Genomic DNA, 22,912 nt, shown 5'->3' on the forward strand with positions numbered 1-22,912 from the left:
TAGGTTACAACACGTGACCTCAGCTCTCGTATTCAAGGGTCACGTTTTTACTATTGTGAATTTGGCACCATTTTAACTGCTATTTTCTTGATGATGGAGGCCAAATTAGCTCTTGTGAAAAACATAAAAATTGTAACCCTTTGAGTTAGCTTACCAATGCATCAAGAATCATCCAACTTGAAGCTCTGTGGATTGAGAAATGACCAAAATACCCTCGAATGGTCAATTCCCTATTTCAGCTTTTAACCATGAAAATGAACTATATTTCAACTTTTTGACAATGAAAATGACTAAACTGAACTTCGATGTCTCCTATCAAATGTAGATCTATCTTTTAGCTTCAAAATGGTATAAGAATCACCTCGATCTAATCATTTTAGCTCAAGATATACCCGAAATATGATAAGGTGTCCAAGCTGAAAAAGTTGTATTTCTTCCTTTGAGTATTTTGCATTTCATATCTTCTTTTAATCACTTCAAACCATCAATAAACATCCAATTATCTTCTCAAGTCATGCCATTTGATGATTGAACGATAAACCTACCAAAATATGAAGTTTTCACCATTAAAATCCATAGAAATATAATTTTTACCACTTAAACCACAAAATGTATAATTTTACTAAAATCCTAATTGATTAGCTACTAAACTAGTTAAAACACACCAAAGGCTAACTAATAAAACATATTAAAAACAAGTAAAATATACATTTATCATTTAGATTGAGAGAAATATCTTGCTAATTTCATTTAATAATGGGAAAAAAGTAACAAAAATTGTTATTAAAAAAATTAATATGTGAAATAATTATTAAAAATCCAAAAATGCTTGAATATTCTCAGCTTCTCTTTATTAATGTCCATATGGTCGCGCTTTTCTTTTAATAGCCAAATATTTTCTTTATATGGGTGCACACATTCTTTTGTTCGTAATACTTCAAAAAGAGAGAAACATGATTGATTTGGGCTTCGAAGTTTCCAGGGTCATTTTTCTAATATAGCATGATTAGATGCTATTAAAAATTGTTTGGATTTCTAATTTTTTTGAAAACTTATATTGCATTATAAGCATATTTTTCAATCATATTTTTATTTTTTAACCACCTTTTTATTACTCAAGCATCAAATCGTAAAGTATTATAGTATTATTTTAAAAAATTTTCCAAATGATCTTCAATCCAAACAAACCTAATCTATAGACCTTTAATAATATTTTTATAGTTTAGTTTTTCACCAATAATTTTTATTTTATTCCCTTATCATGTAAAATAAGCAGGATATTTTTTTCTATCTAAAAATCTGTAATTATGGAGATAAAATTTAACAAGACCTATACCTATAAATTTACAATAATTTTCATTATTATGTTAAGGAAACTGATATTTTTATATTATCTATCTTGGGTGGTTTTACGGACAAACAAACAAATTAAGAGAAAAATAATATTAGAGGGTAAAATACAAAATGCGAAATACTTTGAGGAGATTTATTGAAGTTAACCCCTAGAGGTATAAATTTCTTTCTCACATGGCCATTACAGAAGGTTAGAGTTGACTAACAGTTTAGTGGATAAAGTGAAAAAAAATGTTAGAGGGTAAAGTGCAAAACTGGTTAAATATTAAGGGAGTTTTTGTGATTAGCCCTTATTAGACGCTGTGTCAATAAGCACAATTAAATCATAGGTGTTGAAGGGAAAGAAGCCAACAATAAACATATACATGCACACAATGATAAATTTTATAAGAAATCATATAATAAAGCAAAATCATGAATAAACACGAATAAATGGACCGCTGATGATTTAATAGTGAAAACAGCAAACAAATTGCAGATAACTAACTATCATCAAATTCTCCACTCTAAAAAGCATCACCTAATGGAAAATATCTAAAAAACATGCTTCCTAGTCTCAAAATTGTTAATTATTCAATCAACCCAAGAGATAAGAGACAAATGATTCTACTTTACGTTATTTTAAAAAAATCCAACAGATTAATGGCCGTGTAGTTAAATTGAAAGCAAATTATGAGTGAAGACAGTAGTGAAAGAAACATTTGGGAACAAGAAATAACTTTAGGGTTGTTTTCTACTATGTCATAGTGAGTTAGTGTTAGTGTGAATAGATATTAGAAAATAGATAATAGAGATAGACAATTGGATTATTTTATATATACACACATATATAATTTAATATGTACGAGATGAGGTGGAGGATGGGGCATGAGTATGTTCTCCTGCCCTGCCGTATTTTAAGACAGAAGGAATTTTTCTCCCCATACCCTGCCCCATTACTCCCCTGCGGGGCGGGATGCCCGCACCTATTGCCATATCTAACAATAATATTCGTGATAATAGGTCTTGTAAAGAATAAATAAGAAAGAAATTAATGGCTTTTGGAGAAAATAAATAAGAGAGATTAGGTTGAACTTTGGTGATGTGGCATAATAAGATTGGTGGGTGTACTCAAGGCTCTGGTGAGTGTAGTCGATGTATGTTTATACTATTTTCACTACCTTCTCTGTTGCACCAACCACCAAAGATAGCCTCGCAAATTATTGTAAAAAGTTGCCGTTTCTTTTGTACAAACTTCAAAGCTATATCAAAAATTAAAAGAGATCAAATTCGGTGAAGAAAGTAACTAACTTTTTTATTCTCAAAAGAACAATTTTTTGTCTTCTCTACTTTTCAATTTTAGTATCTTTGGGAAATGGGCTAAAATCAAAATATCCTGTCTTCACCATTCTCATCAATATGTGGAGTATTAAAGATTTGGACCATGCATGAACATGCATTTACTTAGTAGACCTCAACAGTCAAGACCTCCAATTCGGTAACCAGAATAAGGACTTATTCGGTAACAAAGAGATCATATTGCAATAAAAGTTTTGAAAAGTAGAAATCTCATTTGCGCAAAGTGCACCCAACTGTTTTTTATTAAGAATCAATTATTTTCTACTCAACATACATTAAAAAACAGAAGCATAAACAAATAACTTATCAAGAACAACTAAATGAAATTCACAAAGTAGAATCAAGTATTTATATTCTTTTTTTTTTTTTTCAAAAAATGGGCTTCATGCAACAACGATAGGGTTTTGCTGAAATCTGTTTGACTCAATGCATTTTGATGGAAACGAAAAGATAAGACATCAAACAGGCAAAATGGTGTGACAATGTAATGTTTTGCAATGTGCAAAATCGATTTGACTTCTTTTTTTTATTTGACTCCATTTTACCATCATTTGATTTTGTATATCACAAGAGAGTTTGAGAAGGAACAGTTATATACTTTGTAGGATAGATTGATGAGTGGGAGACAAAGATTAACCAAGCGAATGAGGAGATTTACTTTGAAGTTGCTTCTTTCTGGGGGCAATATGCATGCATCATGCACATACAGTAGTTTTGGGTTTTTAAAGACCAATCTCATCAGTCATCATGCAATACTATACATGACTTGAAAATTGGAACATGAATTTACTCAATACAACAACTCTATGGCCTCAATATTTTAGGGGTTTTAAAAAGATACTCCCTCCGTCCCAGAAATTGTGTCGCGCTTCGAAACTTGTAATTTTTATCAACAGTGCAAGACTTTTAAATGATTTGTGTTTAAGTTCCGGCAATACCCCTTGACTTTCAATGTTTCCATACGTGATTGAATGATAAAGGGGTCATAAGTTGTGATAAGACATGTGGGACCCAAAAGAATAAAAAGTCTCCACACTACTTTAGAGGAAAGTGTCATGCACGATTGTTGTTTGCATTTCATGTGAGAATCACGATCTATCAAGTGCAGTGTTGGTACTTGGGAAGTGCATAATTGGGCCCACTAAAAGATAAGAAAAGGCTGTCACATTGAAGGGTATGGAGCGGAAATGTGTGAGAGTTTTCATTGCCAATTTTAGTAAGTGACAATCATTTTGGGACGGATAAAAAAGGAAAGTATGACATTATCAATGGGACGGAGGGAGTAAAATAAAATAGAATATCTCCTATATTTTTAAAGCTTCTAGGAAAACTTTAACCCAAGGTTTCTGAAAAAATTCTACCTATAAAAAGCAACTCTAAATAACGATATTTTTAAGCAATAGAGGCAAACACGACATCTTTCAGTAGACAAATATAAGGATCTCTAAAATCAATGAGGGGCTATCTACTAGTTAGTTTGTTTCTATTGTTTAATCATTGTTGTCTAGCATAGGATTTTTTTAACAAATTATCCTCAAGATACATTTCAACTGGTTATGCATAGATTGACTTGTTGCTTGAGTACTCAACATCATTGGGCTCACAAATAAATCCTCCTGGACTCATTTTAGTCTGTTGTAGGCCGATGAAGAAACCACATGTCATGGTCTACACACCCCATCCTAGCCACTTACACACAAACCATTACTTACGTTGATTATCTAAGTTATACATGGCCCACTGTAGGCCCAAGTTGGGAAGTATATTGAAAAATTTCCTATTTTTTCAGTTGTTTATACTTGGACATCCATATGGTTAAAATGCAAAAGTCTCTTAACGACTTTCACACATTATAGAAGAGACACCTCATATACTATACAAGAGAGCAGGAAAGGATTCAATCTTATCATATATTCAAAATTGATAATATTTATTTGAGACGATCCAAATCGATTCTCACTATTAAAGAACAGTGTTTTCTAAAAAGAAAAGAAATTGAGCGATATTTGATGATAGCATATTTTATGGATCAAAATGAAGAAGATAGCTCTCATTACCAAATTCACAAAGTAGAATCAAGTATATATATTTTTTCAAAAAGGGCTTCATGCAACAACGATAGGGTTTTGCTAAAATTGTTTCACTTCATGCATTTTCATGGAAACGAAAAGATAAGACATCGAATAGGCAAAATGGTATGACAATGAAATATTTTACAATGAGCAAAATTGATTTGACTCCTTTTTTTTATTTGACTCCATTTTACCATCAAATATAGTTTAAGCGTGATTAGTTTTTCATATTTAAAGTCCACATGGCAATAAATATATTAACAAGGGAATAAATTTTGAAATTGCATTAGTTTGGAAATATTTTTCAAGAGGAAGATTACAAAGGCAATAAACTCCAATAGATATAGAGCATGAAGATTTAGGGAATCTGTATTCCTCTGGAAGCTGGATGATGAACATCCATACTCGAGTCCGATTCAAATTGGGAAATTTTCCTTTTCTCATATTTTTGTTTAGTTTCCAAATACAAGGAAAGTCTTGTCGGTTAAATGAAACTTGTAACGGTATAAAAAAGAAGTACGTAAAGTGATCGTGTCAGTTTATGTCAACACCACAATGTACACCTTGTAGCAGAAGGAGCAGACTCAATTAATTTTGCTTAAAAATATCGATTATTTTTTTTTGGAAGAATAGCAAAATATTATTAATCATTAGGAAATCAATATGCTTGATTGTAGCGCAGAAATGCAAAACTTAGAAAAGAAAGGGGTTTGGTTTCTTTCACTTTGGGCATAACAAGCCCTAACAGAGTAAAAGGCTTTGCAAGTGAATGACTGACTTTCATTGAATAAGTTCCCCCAGGAAGTATGATCTCTTGTGTACAGCTTTCAAAGCTTTGCCAACGATGCGCCTCTGAAAGACTGAAAGTGCTTCTGCAGACTTCATGTTTTGCACTCGCGATACATATAAATGGTTAAAATTAAATGCATTTGGTGAAAAGCAAGGAAATCCAAATTAACACGAGTACGAGGAATTGCAGCTTATCCTTGAAAAGCTGAGTTAACCTTCACCTATAGGTAACGGTTCAGAAAAATCAAGCTGTCGCGCTATCTCTCAGATATCATTAACTCTCTAACTGCTGTTGCCATGAGCCTCGCATTGGGATTCCTGGGAATCTTATGTAAAGATTGGCATTAGTGCTAAGACCTTCAAGACTGTTGGTCAAGCTAACTGAGCCAGCCGGTTCGATGGCATAACTTGCAGCTCGCAGACAATAGTCTCATTTGATCTCCCCTAGATGATTTGATATTTAAATGTTACCAATAATCTGCGCAGGAACAAATTCCATTGCGGAAAGTATGGAAATGATTGGCATCTCTTATGACAATGAGCCTGTTTGTAACTTTTGAAATAAGTTTTGCTGCAGAATGGCAATCATCACATATCCGAAGGTTCTTGATGACACGAATAGGTGCATTTGGAGGTGTCTTCATCAGTGCATATGCTATGGCAAGCTTCTCGCTGTGGAGAGTAAGATAATCTACTTTCTGTTCCTCCTCGACATCATGCAGTGCAGAAGCTGGATCTGGTACATAACCAAGTGGCTTTATTTCAGCCAACAACTCTCTAACCTTCTTTTGAATTTCAACAGACTCTGGGTGCTTGTTATCACCTGCAATGAAGATATGGGTATTGTTTCTTATTTCTGTCCAACTCAATCCTGGTTCTTTCTTAATGTTTCTCTCTCATTAGTTTCCGCATTTCGACAACACCATCCCACCTTTTGAACTTGGCGTGCATGTTAGACAACAGGATACAAGTTCCCACATCATTCGGATCCATTTGCAAGATGACTTCTGCTGCTCGCATTCCTACACGATAATTCCGTTGTACATGACAAGCATTAAGCAAAGTTCGCCAGGCAACAATGTCCCATTTGACTGGCATTGACCTCATGAAATTCTCAGCTTCATCGACTTGTCCAGCCTTTCCAAGAAGCCCAATAATACAGGTATAATGCTCCAAGGCAGGTTCAATCCCGAGCATGTTCATGGAATGGTTCAAATAGTAGAACCCTTGTTCTACTAGACCCAAATGTCCACAAGCAGAGAGAACCCCAATAAAAGTTACATAATTTGGTTTCTCTTCTGCAGCTAACATGTCACGAAACACAGTCAGGGCTTCCTTACCAAACCCATGGTGGGAGTAACCAGATATCAAGGAATTCCAAGTAATAGGATCTCGAGACCGCATTTTTGCAAAGACGCTGTAAGCCAATTCAATATCTCCATTCCTCGAGTACATATTAACCAAAGCGTTCCCCACTATGACAAAATCTTCATACCCCACCTTTTCTATGTGTGCATGTAATGAACTTCCATATGCTACAGCTGATAAGCTAGCACTGGAATTCAACAGCACCGCAAATGTGTACTCATTTGGCCTAACATCGTCAGTTTCCATATCAAAGAATAGCTTTAGTGCTTCCTCATAGCACTCGTTTTGCAAGCAAGCAGCCAAGATTGCAGTCCAAGAGACCACATTCCGAGCTTTTAATGAGCCAAAAGCTTTTCTTGCTTTCATAATCTCACCACATTTTCCATACATATCTATCATTGCACAATTCACAAACATATCAGAACTGAAACCGGTTTTCAACGTTCTACTGTGAACTTGTCAGCCCAACTTTAAATCCTTAAGACAAGCACAAAGGCCCAGAACACCCACGTAAGAGACACCATCCCACTCCACATCCGCCTCAAGCAGCCTCCTAAAAACATCCAATGCTTCACTCAAAGACTCGTGTTCCAAAAGTGCAGTCAAAAGCGAATTATATGTGAAAATATCCAGGCCAGGCACCCCATTAAAAACCCTCATAGCCCCTTCCACATCCTCGCATATCGAATACATACACACAAGTGCGTTTGATTGAAAATCAATCCAGACTTCTCCGCATACCCATGACATTGCTGACCTTTACAATACAAGCCATCATCGGCACAACAAGAAAGAGCTGTGGACAAAACATTTTTATTAAGCCGCAAATTATCCACTTTAACCATGTCTCGCGACAATTCAAGAGCCTCTGAACAAAACCCAGCATGGAAATACCCAGCCATTAAGGTGCCCCATGACACCACATTTCTCATCCGCATTCCATCAAACACCCATTGTGCGACTGATAATTGGCCACATTTGGTATAAAGATTAAGCAAAGTATTGTTCTCAGCAATATTGTTTTCGGAGGCTTGGTTGGATACTAACAAATGGGCATGAATTATTTTGCCAAGCTTGAGGTTTCTTGTGCCAGCTGAAATTTTCAGTAGCTTGACTGCAGGGTTATCGTGGTTTGATTTTAGGCACCAAGGCGCCTGCCAATTAAAAATTGATCGGGGATCCAATGGCGGTTTTTGGGCGGGCATTGATGGACTCCCACTTATAAATATCGTTTAACTTCGAAATTAATAATGGATTTTCCTAATTGGTGCTTGAGACACTTGTTAACACATATAAATTATGTCTAATTCAGCATGTGAGTGTGTATACTCGTATTTATTGCACCTGCATGTAGACATTTTTTAAAATTAATTTTATTTTTGGGAAAAAAATTAATGCTTGAAACCATCTAACAAATGCCTCAGGTGCACACCATAACCAAACCCTAGCAAAATTTTAAAGTAAAATCTTCATCAAATCTAGAGTTTGTCTTCTAACTATGCAAAACAATTTTTCTCCTTTTATGAAGAAAATCATAAAAAAGAAAAAGCAATAATAGCAAGTAAATTCAGTAAGACATTAGTTGTTAGCCGTGATTACTATATTCTTGTCCATTTCAACAAGATTAAATTTGTGCAATTTCCAACAATGCAAATAATCTTCAAGAAAGATCACCTAGTCATGGAAAGTATGAATATTGATATTTGTACCCTTTTCTTAAATTTTTAATTTTGATAACTTTCACATAACCATGCATAATAATTAGGAAATTCAAATCACTATGGGAAAAATATTCAGACCACAAGATAGAAAGATTAAGGGTGTGTTTGATAAAACTGAAATCTGAAATCTGAAATATGAAGTTTGAATCCATTAAATTATTGAATTGTTAATTATTAAATCTAATACATTTGAGTGCATATCATATACAGTGATAAGTGAATAGCTTATAACTTAATTTTGAAAGCAAGTTTTGTCTAAAAAATTTAGTACCACCCAATTAATTCAGATGTTCAATTTTTTATTATCAAACAGTCTGAATATGTTAAGATCTGAATCCATTAAATTTAAGTATTGAATTGGATTATCAAATAAGGCTTAAGTGTTTTGTTGAGTTCAACAATTTTATAATGGGTTTGGTTAACAGGTGGTTGGAGTACTCGCTAAGAGGGGCCTCATTTGTTAAATTTTTGATAGAAATAAAATTAATTTAGGAGAGTGTTCAAATGCGGGGTGCATTAATGTGTATGTTGAAGACATGGCGAATGAAGGATAGATACCATTAAGCACTTGCAATTGAAAAATCACGATAACTATTAAATATTTTGGGTTTCGACTTAAGTTTCCCACAGTTGGGCCACAAAAAATGCAATGAGTGGAGGTCGTTCCTCCTATTGCTAGCTCGCAACCAGCCGAAGAGGCGGCCTTTCATGGTGGTGAAATAGAATACTTAACTGGAAAATTTATGTATTCCAATTGATTTTGATGGTAAAAATACTCTTCAAAATTATGACTAGGACATCTTAGACAGAATTGTTCGATCTAGTCATGATTTAATTTTAATTTCAAATAATTTCTTGAGATTTTATGTGGTTTTGTTATGAAATTGTAGAGAACGACATAAATCTCATACAACGGAAGCATATTCTTTTTCTATTATTCTTTCATCTATCGAATGAAACTCCCAAAAGCTGAACATCTGACCTTGTAGGTCTATTCAAAGCTTGGCTCGCTAACATGCACAAATTTCTATTCAAGCCTCACTTTGTATTGAAAAGTTAACTCCTAAAAGAATTTGGGTGTTCAAACTCGACATTTTTCTTTAATTATTTGTCATGTAAAAGAAAATGAACAAAAGAAGTATGTGCATGGCCCATTATCTTCTGTTACATGAAATGTATAGAAAAAGCAAAACCTTTTGTTGATAATCCAACTTTTTAGTGATTTTTAATAATTTAGAAAGAGATATGGGTTAGGTATCTTACTTTTTTTTGTACAGACATGCCTATATTAGGAAAAAGAAGACTATTTGCAAATCTGTTTGAATAAAAATGGAGGACATAATCACTGGTCTTAAATATGTAATGGACTGTAGCAATATTCTTAATTTTTTCCTAATAGGGTTGGTTAGGAAAATTTAGATTAGTCTCACTTGTCGCCAATCTAAAGGCTAAGATCCTTAGATCTTTAGCTCGTATAAAGCACCACATTTAATTACACCATTACGTCTGGCACAAATATCGGACTACCAATTCAGTATCCCAGCTAGCAAGTCTCCTCCAAATACCTAAAACAGCTCTTCCTATTACGGGTTATCATTTGACAAAAAATAAAAATAAAAAAAAATTACGGGTTATCACAGTAGGGATGAGTTAATGCAAGCCAACCATCTGTGTAATAAAAACAGCTTGCCAACAAATAGGCTAAGATCATACGTCCGTACAAGTCCTTAATAAAGAGGCTATATATACAAGCCAAAATGAAATCTAACAATATCTGAAAGTCTAAACTTCTAGCCGTCATTCATGCCTCTATGTTAGCCTTTCAACTTTTCATTCAAGTCGGTGATTATGAATATGCACCTGTGGACTTATCTGTAGAATCTTTCATCATTTTGATGTGAAGACTAATATTTGCTTGGAATGAGCTAAAGTTAGCTGATGGCCATTTTGTAAGACTATGAAACAAGCAAAAATAAAATGTAATGCATGTTGTTTCCTGTGTTGCTAATGAGATGCTATACAAGATTCGATTACATCCACAAAATTAGAAGTTTAGTTGAATACACTAAAGGTCCAAAAACAATGCTCTTACAAAGTGAAGGAGTGAGTAAAAATTCAATTGTACAACTTAAAGAAATAAAATGTACATAGAATTTATAGAAATTGTAGGGTTAAATATTATGTAAAGGTTAGGAAATTTAACTTGTGCCATGCTAGGTCCATAAACTACCGGTCTTACAATTTTAGTATTTCATACTATCATTTTATTGCACATTGTTCGATTAATTTTAAAATTTAATGAATTGTTCTATCTTTTTTTAAAGAAAAGACTTTACTACCCTTAATTTACGGATTTCTCTTAATATATTATTATCCATTTAGGGCTGCTAAATTCTTGTTATTCAAAAAATAGCTTCAGCATTTTATTGGTCTTCAATAAATTAGAGCAATATGTTGCAAATTAACAGTTTGAGATGCAAACTACATATTGGTGATAGTTTGAGCTTGCAATTTTTTTTTTTTTTTGTTAAGTTTGAGCTTGCAATATGCATCACTCTTTCAATTTCCAGTCTAACATGGCTTCCACAATGACGTGCTAAATTGCTACTAACTACGGGATCGGACTCTGTAGCCACCACAGTAGAGAGGGCTATATCTACTCTACTTAACCATCCTCAAAAGCTGGAAAGGGCTAGAGACGAGCTAGATATATAAAACAATTGGTCAAAACCATTTAATTGAAGAATAAGATCTTCCTAAGCTGCCTTATCTCCTAAGCGTCATTTACGAATAACAAAGATTATATCCTTCTGGTCCGCTTCTTGTTCCACACAAATCATCAAGCAATTGCACCATTGGAAACTACAGAATACAATCTAAATCTATGTTGATGGTAAATGCTTGGGCTATTCATAGGGATCCTCAGCTGTGGGACAATCCGGAGAGTTTCAAGCCAAAAAGGTTCTCAGGCTTGGAAAATAATGCATACAAGTACAAATTCATGCCGTTTGGTTTTGGGAGGAGGATTTGTCCTAGCGTTGGCCTCGCCAATCGGTCGCTGGATTGGCTTTGGAAGCATTAATTTAGTGTTTTGATCGGGAGAGGATTAGAAATGAGTTGGTAGACATGTTTGAAGGCACAGGACTCACAGTGCCTAAGGCCTTGCCATTAGAGGCAATTTGCAAGCCTCGTGAAGCCATGGTCAAAGTTCTTGCCGGGATTTGATGGCATTTGCTCAAATAAAAGGCCTTACGTCTATATTGACTTTTCGACTTGCATCACTAGTTACATGTACTAAATATACAATGCAATATGTTAAAATGTGACAAAAGGATAAGGAGTGAGAGATAGAGATTGGCACAGAAAACAGGATGTAGAATATAGAATTGTAAGTTGTATTGTATCGAAATAATGATGGTCTTTATAATTCAGATGTGAGAAAAAGATGATATATCCGAAATTACACTAAAATTTTTAATACCAATAGCTTTTAAGTGAGACACTAATATCCCATTCTCGTGTTTTTTTTCCCTAATTTCGCTGGTTTTGCACTTGTACGCCTTTTGTCTAGTGTTCAAAGTCTAGGCAGAAATTTTGAGTTTTGCTCCAATAAAAAATTTACGATGTAATAGAGTCACTAGAATAGATGGTAAATCAATTTGACTCGAACCAATTCTGATAATTTGGCTCTTCCTTTTTTTTGTGAGTCATAAAAGGTTTAGGAAAAGGGGAAGGTAACCTCATTCTAAGGTTGGATAGGCTACTAGTGTATTGCTTAGTGGATCCTTGAGAACATGGAAAGATATATACAATATTTTCATGACTAAGTATACTCGCCACAAAAGACCATAGATCTGAAAAATAAGATTTATTGTGACGCCCCCACTTCTCTTTAAGGCGAACCAAAGGATATCCGCGGAACACCTGTCCAACTCTCGCCAGGACTCGGTACAAAACCCGTTCAATCTTAATGCAATACTAGTCATTCTGACAAGACAAAGTAAGAAAGTGCAGAAAATTTCAAGCTTAACATTATATAACAATTAATACAAGTCTACTAAGAAAAGTCGCTTCCATAACCGACTATCCAAGTTTTACATTAGAATCCCAAAAGATACATCAATTCCCAAAATATACAATTGCCAAAAGTCTAATCAATTACATTTGGAACCCTAATACAAAAATACAACAAAAGGGGTTTCTCCGAGTTTCACTCCATGTCCATGCCTGTTAAGGAAAACAAATCTACGGGGTGAGCAATTGCTCGTGAGGCCAAGAAACACACATGCAAGCACGTTGTCCAAATAACAATCCCAATTGACGAGTAAAACAATAATATTCAAGTAAATAATGATTCGAGCTAGAAAAGTAAACAGAAACAATTCAAGGATATAGGGGCTCTCAGGAGCTATTTTTCCATTACACGATCAAGAACCTCCACGAGTTAACACTCCGTCAACCGGGTAGATTTAGTCCGTAGAACTTCACTTATCATGTCCCCTTTCACCTTACATACCCCTGTATCGGGTCCGCCTATCGTTTGTTTGAGGGGATACTGCTCAAGTATGCCAAGCAAGACCTCTCAATAGGTCAAGTTTATTTTTTTTTTCTCATGGTTCACCAAGGAGCCCGACCAAGCCCATGCCGGCTCGAGTCCAAGGTTGGCCAATGAGAATTGGGCGTCCCCCACGCTTACCATTAAGAGTCGAGGAGATTCACTCCAATCGACTTATGTAGCCATAGCATAAATAGTCACTTAAACACTTCATTTAATTCACTTAACAAGTCACTTCAAACAATTCAAGCATTTCATGTCAAGTAATTCAAGTTCATTTCGCTTAAATGAGAACGAGTGCGATAAAGTACACACTCGACTCCATTTTCAAAATCTCCAATCATTAATAACAATTGAACACGTATCAAGTTCACATAATTTCAACTATTCATGTACTTGACACTCACCAAGTGATTCAAGTAGCAATGCACAAGCGTTTGTTTTTAGGCGTCTCCCGTGAGATCCTATTGGAGGTCCTCTTGAGTGCCTGAGCAATTAATAATGAATTACCACTCAATATCACTTAAAACCCCTAAGTATCAAGAAAGATTGCACGTTAGTATAATCTAAAAAAATTTCACAAGTACGAGTCTGGATTACTCGTAAATCGAGGTTCAAAAGTGGGGTTTTAAAAGTACAAGAGAAATCTGATTTGCAACACTGAAATCAAGTGTAAAATGGTCTAGCAAAATCGAAGAAAAATGGAGAGTTCGAAACCCTCAATTTTCTTTAAGTTTGGAAATTTCAGATTTGTCGAGCGATCTTTGAAAAATCGTATCTCATGCTCTACAAGTCAAAAATTGGAAAACTTAGTACTGTTGGAAACTTCTTCCAAAGTACTAAAAGTTCCTAGAAGACATTTTTCCATGATTCCAAATGGAAGACATTCAAAATTTGGCTCAAAGTTACTGTTTAGGCTATCAAGGCAGTTTCGGGGTTGGTTTTTGGCCAACTTTGAAAATTCGGCAAAATTTACAGAATTTGAACTAGCCTCTTAAATTTGAAACTCAATTAGAGTCACAATCAAAGTTTAAAACAAAACAAGTGAAACAAGAATTGGAGTTTTGAGCACCAAGATATGGCGGCTCAAAGTTACTGAAAAGTGAGACCGTTAGGCTAAATTTCAGATTTAATTCACGAACATTGGGACTTTGGTTGAACATCGAAACGGACTCGGAATGGCACAAAAATTAGCAGTATTACACTACCATATAAGGGCTATTCCTCTGTCAAATTTCATAGAAAAATACGTACGGAAAGTCGGTTAACAAAATCACTAAAGTCCCACGAATTTCCAAGACAAATCTGTCTTTGTATGCAAATTTTCCTTTTCTGAATATTCGGCCAATGAAAACATCTAAAATCTGGTTCGTTTAGGTAGACAATGTCTAAGAAGCATCCAAGATGTGTTTGGTAGGTGATTAACACCATGAATTTTGAAACAACAAGTCCCAATCAAGGTTAAGGCATCAACTAGCCAAAAAAAAAGAGGGTTTTCAATCCCTGAGTCAGTTTCGAACTTCGGCCACAACTCACTCAATTCAACTTGGAATTGAGCGTGGTTGGTGGCGTTGAAAACTAGATTCATAAAGTTACAATTGCTCAGAAGAAATCATTTTAAAAATTAATAAGAGCTTATTTTACGTATTTATAAGTACATTTTATTAGTTAATTTTGGTTTGATTATTTAGTTTTATAACTAAAATAACTAGGTTTTGGTAAAAATATACAACTTTTGTAAAAGTGGCTAATATGGCATTTCTATTGATTTTAATGGTAAAAACTTCATATTCTTGCAAGTTAATGATCCAATCACCAAAGGATGTCAAATGAGGTGAAAAGTAGATAATTGGTGATGAATTCAAGTAGTAAAAAAGAGAAATGAAGTGAAAAACGTTTAAGTGAAGAAGTGCGGTTCAAGACAGTTTTGACACTCTTCGATATTTCGACTATATCTGGAGCTACACTTATCAGATTGAGGTGAGTTTTATACCATTTTAAAGCTAAGAAAGAGACCGATAATTGGTATGAAGACATCGAAATCCAATTCTGCTGTTTTCATGGACAAAAAGTCAGAATACAGAAGCTGCATTCTGTGGTCGAAAATCGAAACAGGGGTTTGACCAGGTGATAGTATTTTGATCATATCTCAGGCTACAAAGCTCCGATCTGGATGATTCTTGAAGAATTGTAAAGCTATCTCAAAGAGCTACAACTTTTCTGTTCTGCACAAAATCTAGTTCAGCCTCTATCATAGAGAAAATCGTAGTTGAAGTGAGGCCAATTTCATAGAGTTGAAAACGCGAGTTGACAAAACGTGGGTTGAAGCCGCGTTTTGTGTTGGCGCGTTTTGTAGCCGAAATTCTGCAATTTGCTCAGCCATTTCTCTTGTGTTCAGACTACTTTCTAGCTATAAGTTGCAAGGGAATTCGGTGCACATGCTTCAGAAGACAAAAGGGCAGACAATAGGGCTTATTTTCAAGTCAAAAACCTTGGTTATTGACTATCTTAACAAATCTAAGATTTGGGAATCTAAAGGTGGAATTTGACTTGGAAAAATGGAGCTCTTGAGCAGTTTTTATGCAGAGACATTGGGAGATGTCTGGACATCCATACGTAGCCAGATTTTCTGATAGCAAATTCTCTCTAGCTAGCAATTATTGAGAATAGAGACATACGGGAGAACTTGGAGAGTGCAGAAATGTAGCTCTTTCATCTTCTGAGTGTTAGGTTAGCATTAGTGTAGACTAGTATAGTTCATCCATTCTTGTATGTTAGCTAGATTAGGATGAAGATGGAGATGAAGAAGGATGAGTTGAAGCTCAAGTGACATGGGTTATCTCTTCTCCAACTCTTTATCTTTTGTACTTGATTCTAAGTTTAGTGAATATGCAAGTTCTGGATTTTATGTTTAATATGTGTCTTTAAAGTTTATACCTTGGGTTTGGTTGAACTTTCTATAATTGTTAGTGTTTATTATTTGGTTATTTGATTGCTATGATTTGAGCAAGTTATTTAGCACATTAGCTCTTTAAATCATGATTAATCTGGTACCATTCATTGTGATTATCTAAGGTGTTGTTTCTGCAATGAAAGTTGAGATTTAACACTAGTTCAAGAAGTGCTAAACATAGGGAGTACACTCACGAAAGTAGAGGTGCACCTATGTGGTTTTTAGTGATTCATTTCATGTAATTTCACTGAAGAAATGAACTTGTATCTAATTTCATAACCATGAGAATAGGTATGGATTAGTTATAAGTATAATAGATTCACTACGAAGGTAGGATTCAAATGCATAAGGAAATTACACCATAACTAGCCTAGATGTAGTACTCAATGATCCAAATCTAGCACTTGCATGAGTAGTTAGGGATACCACAACCTAAGGAGGTTTTATTTGTTATTTTGTATAATTTCAGTAGGTTAAATTTGTTATAATTCATTGATAGTCTAAATAATAGAGAAGCTTTAGTAATACCGGTAATTGTTCACTCTTCCTTGTGGGATTGACCCGATATATACCCTAAACTACTAGTTGACCTGTATACTTGCAGTGAACGGGTGTAATTCGGTTTTTTTTAAACTTGTACATATATCAAAACCCCGTCAAAAATCTGTCCACAACTAGCTCATATTCGAGCATCAACTCGCTGCTTAAAATAGAGCTTCCAGTAAAATGAGAAACAGAATAGGCAACTTTACAAGGTTGGTACGGATCACTCAAGTGGAATCAGGATGCGTGGGAATGTCTAGTTTCCAGTGCCGCAAACGGCACTCGATTTCGACGTCGGAGCAAAAAGTTATAGCTGTTTGAAAAACACTGCCAGTGCAATACGGAAAAAAATTCAGTTTTGAATGAACTTTCGAAATCACCACATTTGGCCAACCAAATCACGTAATTTTTTGTGGAAACCTTCCACACAACCCATACAACATATATACATCATAAACAAGTCAATAGAACTTCAAAAAAATGCTCTAAAGGTCACGGCATTCACAGGGACAGAAATGGAAAAATTCTCCCCTTCACTTCCTTTGAGCTTTCATCCATAATATCACTCATTTCTACTAATTTAAGCACTAATCCAATATTATTAATATCAAAATTCACAAAATCAGTCCATCAAGCCATAGTGGGAGTTCATAGAGCCCACTCACCAATTTTCCAACAATTTAAAGCTACCCATAAGAAATTATGAACTCATAAGTGCTAAACAACTTCCATAAGTCAAGATTTGCAAGGTTGATCGTCACTTACTTTCTTAGATGATTAAGGTAGAAATTTTGGTCCTCCTTGCTCAAGAAAAACCGTGGATTTGAAGCTCTTTTTGTAGCTTGAGTTGCTCTCCAAGTAGATTGCAAAGTGTGGTTAAAGTTTGAGGTGATTTGGTGGAAATTTAGTGATAAAATGAAGAAGAACTTGGAGGAGAAATTTGGTTCTTTTCTTCTTGATATGCATGGCTGGAATGGAGCAAAAAGAGAGTGTTTTGGGCTCTAATGAAACTTCCAAGAGAAGCTAAAATGTGTGGCTCTAATTAATTCAAAAGTCAACTCTTTCTCCCGCGCGCACGCGCGCGTTTTGTGTTCGATTCCTCTCGAGTTTATTGCACTAGTGCACTAAACCTCTAATGCACTTACATTCATACTATTATTATTCACTCTTAATAGTCTAAAAATAAAGGTCTAAAGTCCCTCAATTAATCGCGCGTGTAAAAACGCGTACTTTCGATTTGTGCGCGATAAAGTGGAATTTTCAAGAAATTCTTATAACGATAGTATAGCTATCTAACACTTGAACACTTAAACATAAAAATACCTATTTTAAGACTAATGTACAAGTCTCTAATTTTCCAGGCTCATTGTACTCTCAAATCGGTTATTGCTTCCAAACGCGCATTCACTATTCTCACTTAACGAGCTTCTAAAAATTAAATTTTTGAATCAAGGCATTTTTAAAATACTTGTAGGTCATAGTTCCATATAATTGAGTATAAAGGGATTGAAATAAAATATTCGAAATAAACAGCCAAATAAATATTTAAATGAGCTAGTAATAGGAATTTAAATTAAGTAAATTTGCGAGTCCTCACATGAGTCTAGTATTAATTTCTCAAGTGTCCAATTTGTTGTGCGGTACGACTTTTGAGAAATTATTGACGTACGCATAATAAAAACTTTATTTAACCTAATCACATCCAATCTCTCAATTAACTCTTCTTAGTCCCCTATTGATCATCCTAAATTCTCCAAAATCATTATACTCTCAGATCGACTATCATCTCGAAGGTGTGTATTTGTTATTCCTTAATAAACGAGCCTTCGAAAAATTTAAATTTGTTAGCGAGACGTTTTAAAAGTATAAATAAGACATGGTTCCATAAAAATGAATTTAAAAGGGTTGAAATAAATTGTTCGAAGAAAACAGGTGAATAAACATTTAGATAAGCCAGTAATATGAGATAAAATGAGAAAATTTTCAGGTCCTCACATTTCTACATTTGCTCAAATAGAAGGAGCACCAATTCATAAAGATTGGGAACATTTTAAGCTACTACTTGTCCAATGTCCTCACCACCAGTGCTTTTTAGCTTTACAAGTGAAGTTTTTCAATAATGAGTTGACTTTGACAACCCAAAATATGGTAGATATTACAGCTGGAGGGTACATTGGGGACAAGACCGAGAAGTGTTGGTAGGTCTTTAGGAGTTACTCTGTAATAAATCAATAAAAGGTGATTCAGGGCAAGAGAATGAGTGTTCACTAAATGGGTATATCAAATGATTTGGGTTCTCAGGTTGTTGAACTGAGTCGTTAGGTGCATCAAATGCAATTGTTGTTAAATTGTGAAACTCGGTCTTAGGAGCCATGTTCATACTATCATATCTATTGGCATACTACTGTTGGACATTGCAATAGAGAGCCTCCTGTCATAGTGAAAGATGTTAATTTTACTGGTGCCTATGGAGGCCAAAAATTGCAGCAGCAATGGAATGATCCTTTTTTTCAACACTTACAATTCAGAATGGAGATCCCAATTTCTCATAGAAGGAGCAAAGGGTCAAATATATGGGACCACCAATGTTCCAAAATCAACAGCAAAGATTTCAATATTTGTCTTCACCTACTGATAAGTATCTATTTTACGTGTTTTTAAGTGTGTTTTACTAGTTAGCTTTGGTGTGTTTCATTTAGTTTTATAGCTAATTAACTAGAAATTTAGTGAAAATGCACATTTTGTGGTTTAAGTGGTAAAAGTTGTATTTCTATGGATTTTAATGGTGAAAACTTCATGTTTTCTGTAGATTTAATGATTCAATCATCAAAGGAAGTGAAATGAGAACATTTTTTTGAATGATTATTGATGAGTTGAAAAGGCTTAAAGAAGACATGAAGTGCAAAATATTCAAAAGAAGAAATGCAAGTGAACACAGTTTTGGTACCTTATGGTATTTCGGTTATATCTTGAGTTACAAGTATCGGATTGAGGTGATTCTTATACCATTCTAAATCTAAGAGATAGATCTACATTTGGCATGAGACATCGAAATCCAGTTCAGTCATTTTCCTTGCTAAAAAGTCGAAATGCAGAAGTGCATTTGCAAGGTCGAGAGCTAAAACAGAGATCTAACTAGTCAGGGGTATTTTGGTCATTTTTTAGTTCATAGAGATCAAATTGGATGATTCTTGAAGCATTGGAAAGCTAACTCAAAGGGCTACAACTTTCATGTTTTGCACAATAGCTAGTTCGGCCTTCATCATTGAGAAAATATCAGTTGAATTGAAGCCAAATGCACAAAAGTTAATACATGACAATTGAATATTGTGGCATAATTTCTGCAACTTGCTCTGTGTTCACACTACTTTCCAACTCTACTCCAGACAAAAATTTCGGCTGCACATGTTCAAGGGACTTTTTGGCAGGAGAAATGAGCTTTATGTCTTGTCCAAAAACTATTTTTTGACTCTCTTAATACTAAAGATATTAGAATCATTAAAAAAGAGATAGTAGAGGACATTAGAGAGGTTTTTATCAGATTTTAGTATTAGAACTTAGTAGTGAGTCTTATCTGGAATAAAGTTGACCGAACCAATAGAAGCAGAACCAGAAAACATTTGTGAGAACAATTGGAGACTTCATTGTACACTTATTTTGTTGAAGAAATAGAAGATCATTGGGAGCTTCTTCACTAATCTTGGCTAAACTTTCTTTATCTATCTTTTGCTTGTGATTTTATTATATGAGTACCTAAATTTCTAGATTTAGGGAGTAGATGAAACTTATAACTACTTGATATGAAGTAAATATGATTTACACTTGTTACACCTTCTATTAACTTATTTATTCGTGCATGCTTATCACTTGTTGTTGCTTAATCACCAATAACAAGCTTATAGTTGTTATTATTCAATGAAAGTTGGATATAATTATGGAACAACATAAATAGAGCTTAAGTAGTAGACTCATGAGAATAGAGATACACTTAAGTGGATTAACTTGCATTTCATGAAGTAAATAAGAGTAGACCTAGTTATTCACCATGACAATAGGAAAAACTAGTCTAGTCTAGGCCATTTCATCATGAGAATGAGATTTGGTAATATTGGAAATGAATCCCTAGTTAAACAAGAGTTGTAACAAGAGGTAAATCTATTTATTTGTATCTTTGATGTCATAAGTGGAATCTATACTCCTAAACTCAAGTATTTAGTGAATTTTCTCCATTGTTACCCTGTAAATATCTAGTTAAGATTAGTTAGATAGTAGTAATTACAACTCGTCTTGTTTAAGTTGATTATTAGTCTAAATAATAGAGTAAGGTTTTAGTACTTGCAAAGTTGCTTCATGTGCGATCCATTCGATATATTCCCTAAAATACTAGTTTGACCTGTATGCTTGCAATAAAACGGGTGTAATTCACAATTAAACTTGTACTTATATTAGGCGCCATTGTCGAGGAGCGACAATATTAGGACCTAACAAGCTGTATTAATTTAGACATTCTCTATATTAGTTAGTTAAACATTGCTTTGAGTTAAGTTAGAATTTTTATTAGTTTTTGTGAATTAATTACTACATAATCTCTTTTATTTTTGTTTGTAGTGTATGCACCGGACTTTACGGGTAGTCGCACCTTTTGATTCAAAAATTGAAAGGACACTACGTAGATAAAGAAAACGTACACCACAACAAGAAGAAAAAGAGGTTCGACAACAAATAGAGGGAATCGCGATAGAGCTACCTTTTGAAGCAGAAATGGTGGAAAACAATACAAATAGGCAAGCTCTTAGAAATTTTGCTCTACCGGGAACCCAAGGATCTCAAACAAGTATCGCACAGCTGACGGTAAATGCTAATAATTTTAAGATTAAATCATCATTAATTCAAATGGTGCAATAATCTCAATTTGGAGGTAATGCCGTAGAGGATCCTAATGCACACTTAGCTACATTTTTTAAACTTTGTGACACTATTAAAATGAATGGAGTTAGTGAGGATGCTATAAGACTAAGGTTGTTCCCATTTTCATTGAGAGATAAGGCTAAAATTTGATTACATTCTCATACCCGTAATACTTTCACCATGTGGGATGATTTGTTTAGAGCATTTTTTAATAAGTATTTTTTATCAGGCAAAACGGCTAAGTTTATAATGTATATTACTAGTTTTAGTCAATTGGATAATAAATCATTAAATGAAGTATGGGAAAGGTTTAGAGTAGCAAATAAAGTGCAGGAAGAAACCACAACTAGTATTGGATTAGTGTGGTAACGTCATGGATTCGTTATCTATAATAAAGCATGTGAAGCATGAATTAGATAAAGTAAATATGTAAAAACACATAGTAATAACACATAAACATAATATTTAAATGTCAAATCCTAAGAAAAGTGGGTAAAACATATAAGCACGTAAAATACATAAACACACAAAACCTATCTATTATAATGGAGAACCTAACTACAATTTAAAATGGGAAAATATAATGAAAAAAATCTATCTATCCTATCTATTACATTGGTCTATCTAATTACAGCTTTTAGCAAAAATATTACTTATCTATTTGATAGGTGTTGAGTCTGTGCAATAATAAATATTTACTCGACAAAAATATAATTTTTGTATGTAGGGTGAGTAGGGTCGAATCTACACGGATTGGAAAAAATTCATTTCTTTTAGAGTTCAGAATTTTGTGGGGATTTTTGAAAAATATAAAAATAACTACTTAACAAACCAATCAAACAATTAACAAAAATAAACAGGAATTAAATCAATAATAAATACCACTCTAACCAAAGGTACAACTTTTTAGATACGGACCACTCAACTAATCATTGATGTAAAGATAATGTAATTACTCACTAATAGATTAGTTATAACCATCAACAAGTACTGACGACCAACTTTTCCCTACTTTATCAATAGCCAAAGCACGACTGTTAACTATTTTCTAACCAAGAAACAACATTAGTTACGATTATAGAATTTAATCCCCTGATTATATTAAGAATTAGAAAAGTCTAATTCTAACCAACAAACACGTTACAAGGGTTTATTTAAATTAGATTATACATTTTTCTAACATGGGATCAATCATGCTAGTTGCCACTAGTATTAATCGATCAAATAATTACTGATTTAATCAATTAATCTGGCAAAGATTATTATGTTAATTTGAATATCGGACTCTTGACATTCAAATAACAAAACAATC

At 34.1% G+C, this 22,912-nt stretch overlaps 1 pseudogene; it reads right to left on the reverse strand.

Moving 5' to 3' along the window:
- Positions 1-5,430: 5,430 nt before the first annotated feature.
- LOC113696848 (pentatricopeptide repeat-containing protein At5g39680-like) lies at positions 5,431-8,125 on the reverse strand (annotated as a pseudogene).
- Between the last annotated feature and the right edge of the window lie 14,787 nt (positions 8,126-22,912).

This window comes from Coffea arabica, chromosome 6e (genome assembly GCF_036785885.1).
Source record: "Coffea arabica cultivar ET-39 chromosome 6e, Coffea Arabica ET-39 HiFi, whole genome shotgun sequence".
Lineage (NCBI taxonomy): Eukaryota > Viridiplantae > Streptophyta > Magnoliopsida > Gentianales > Rubiaceae > Coffea > Coffea arabica.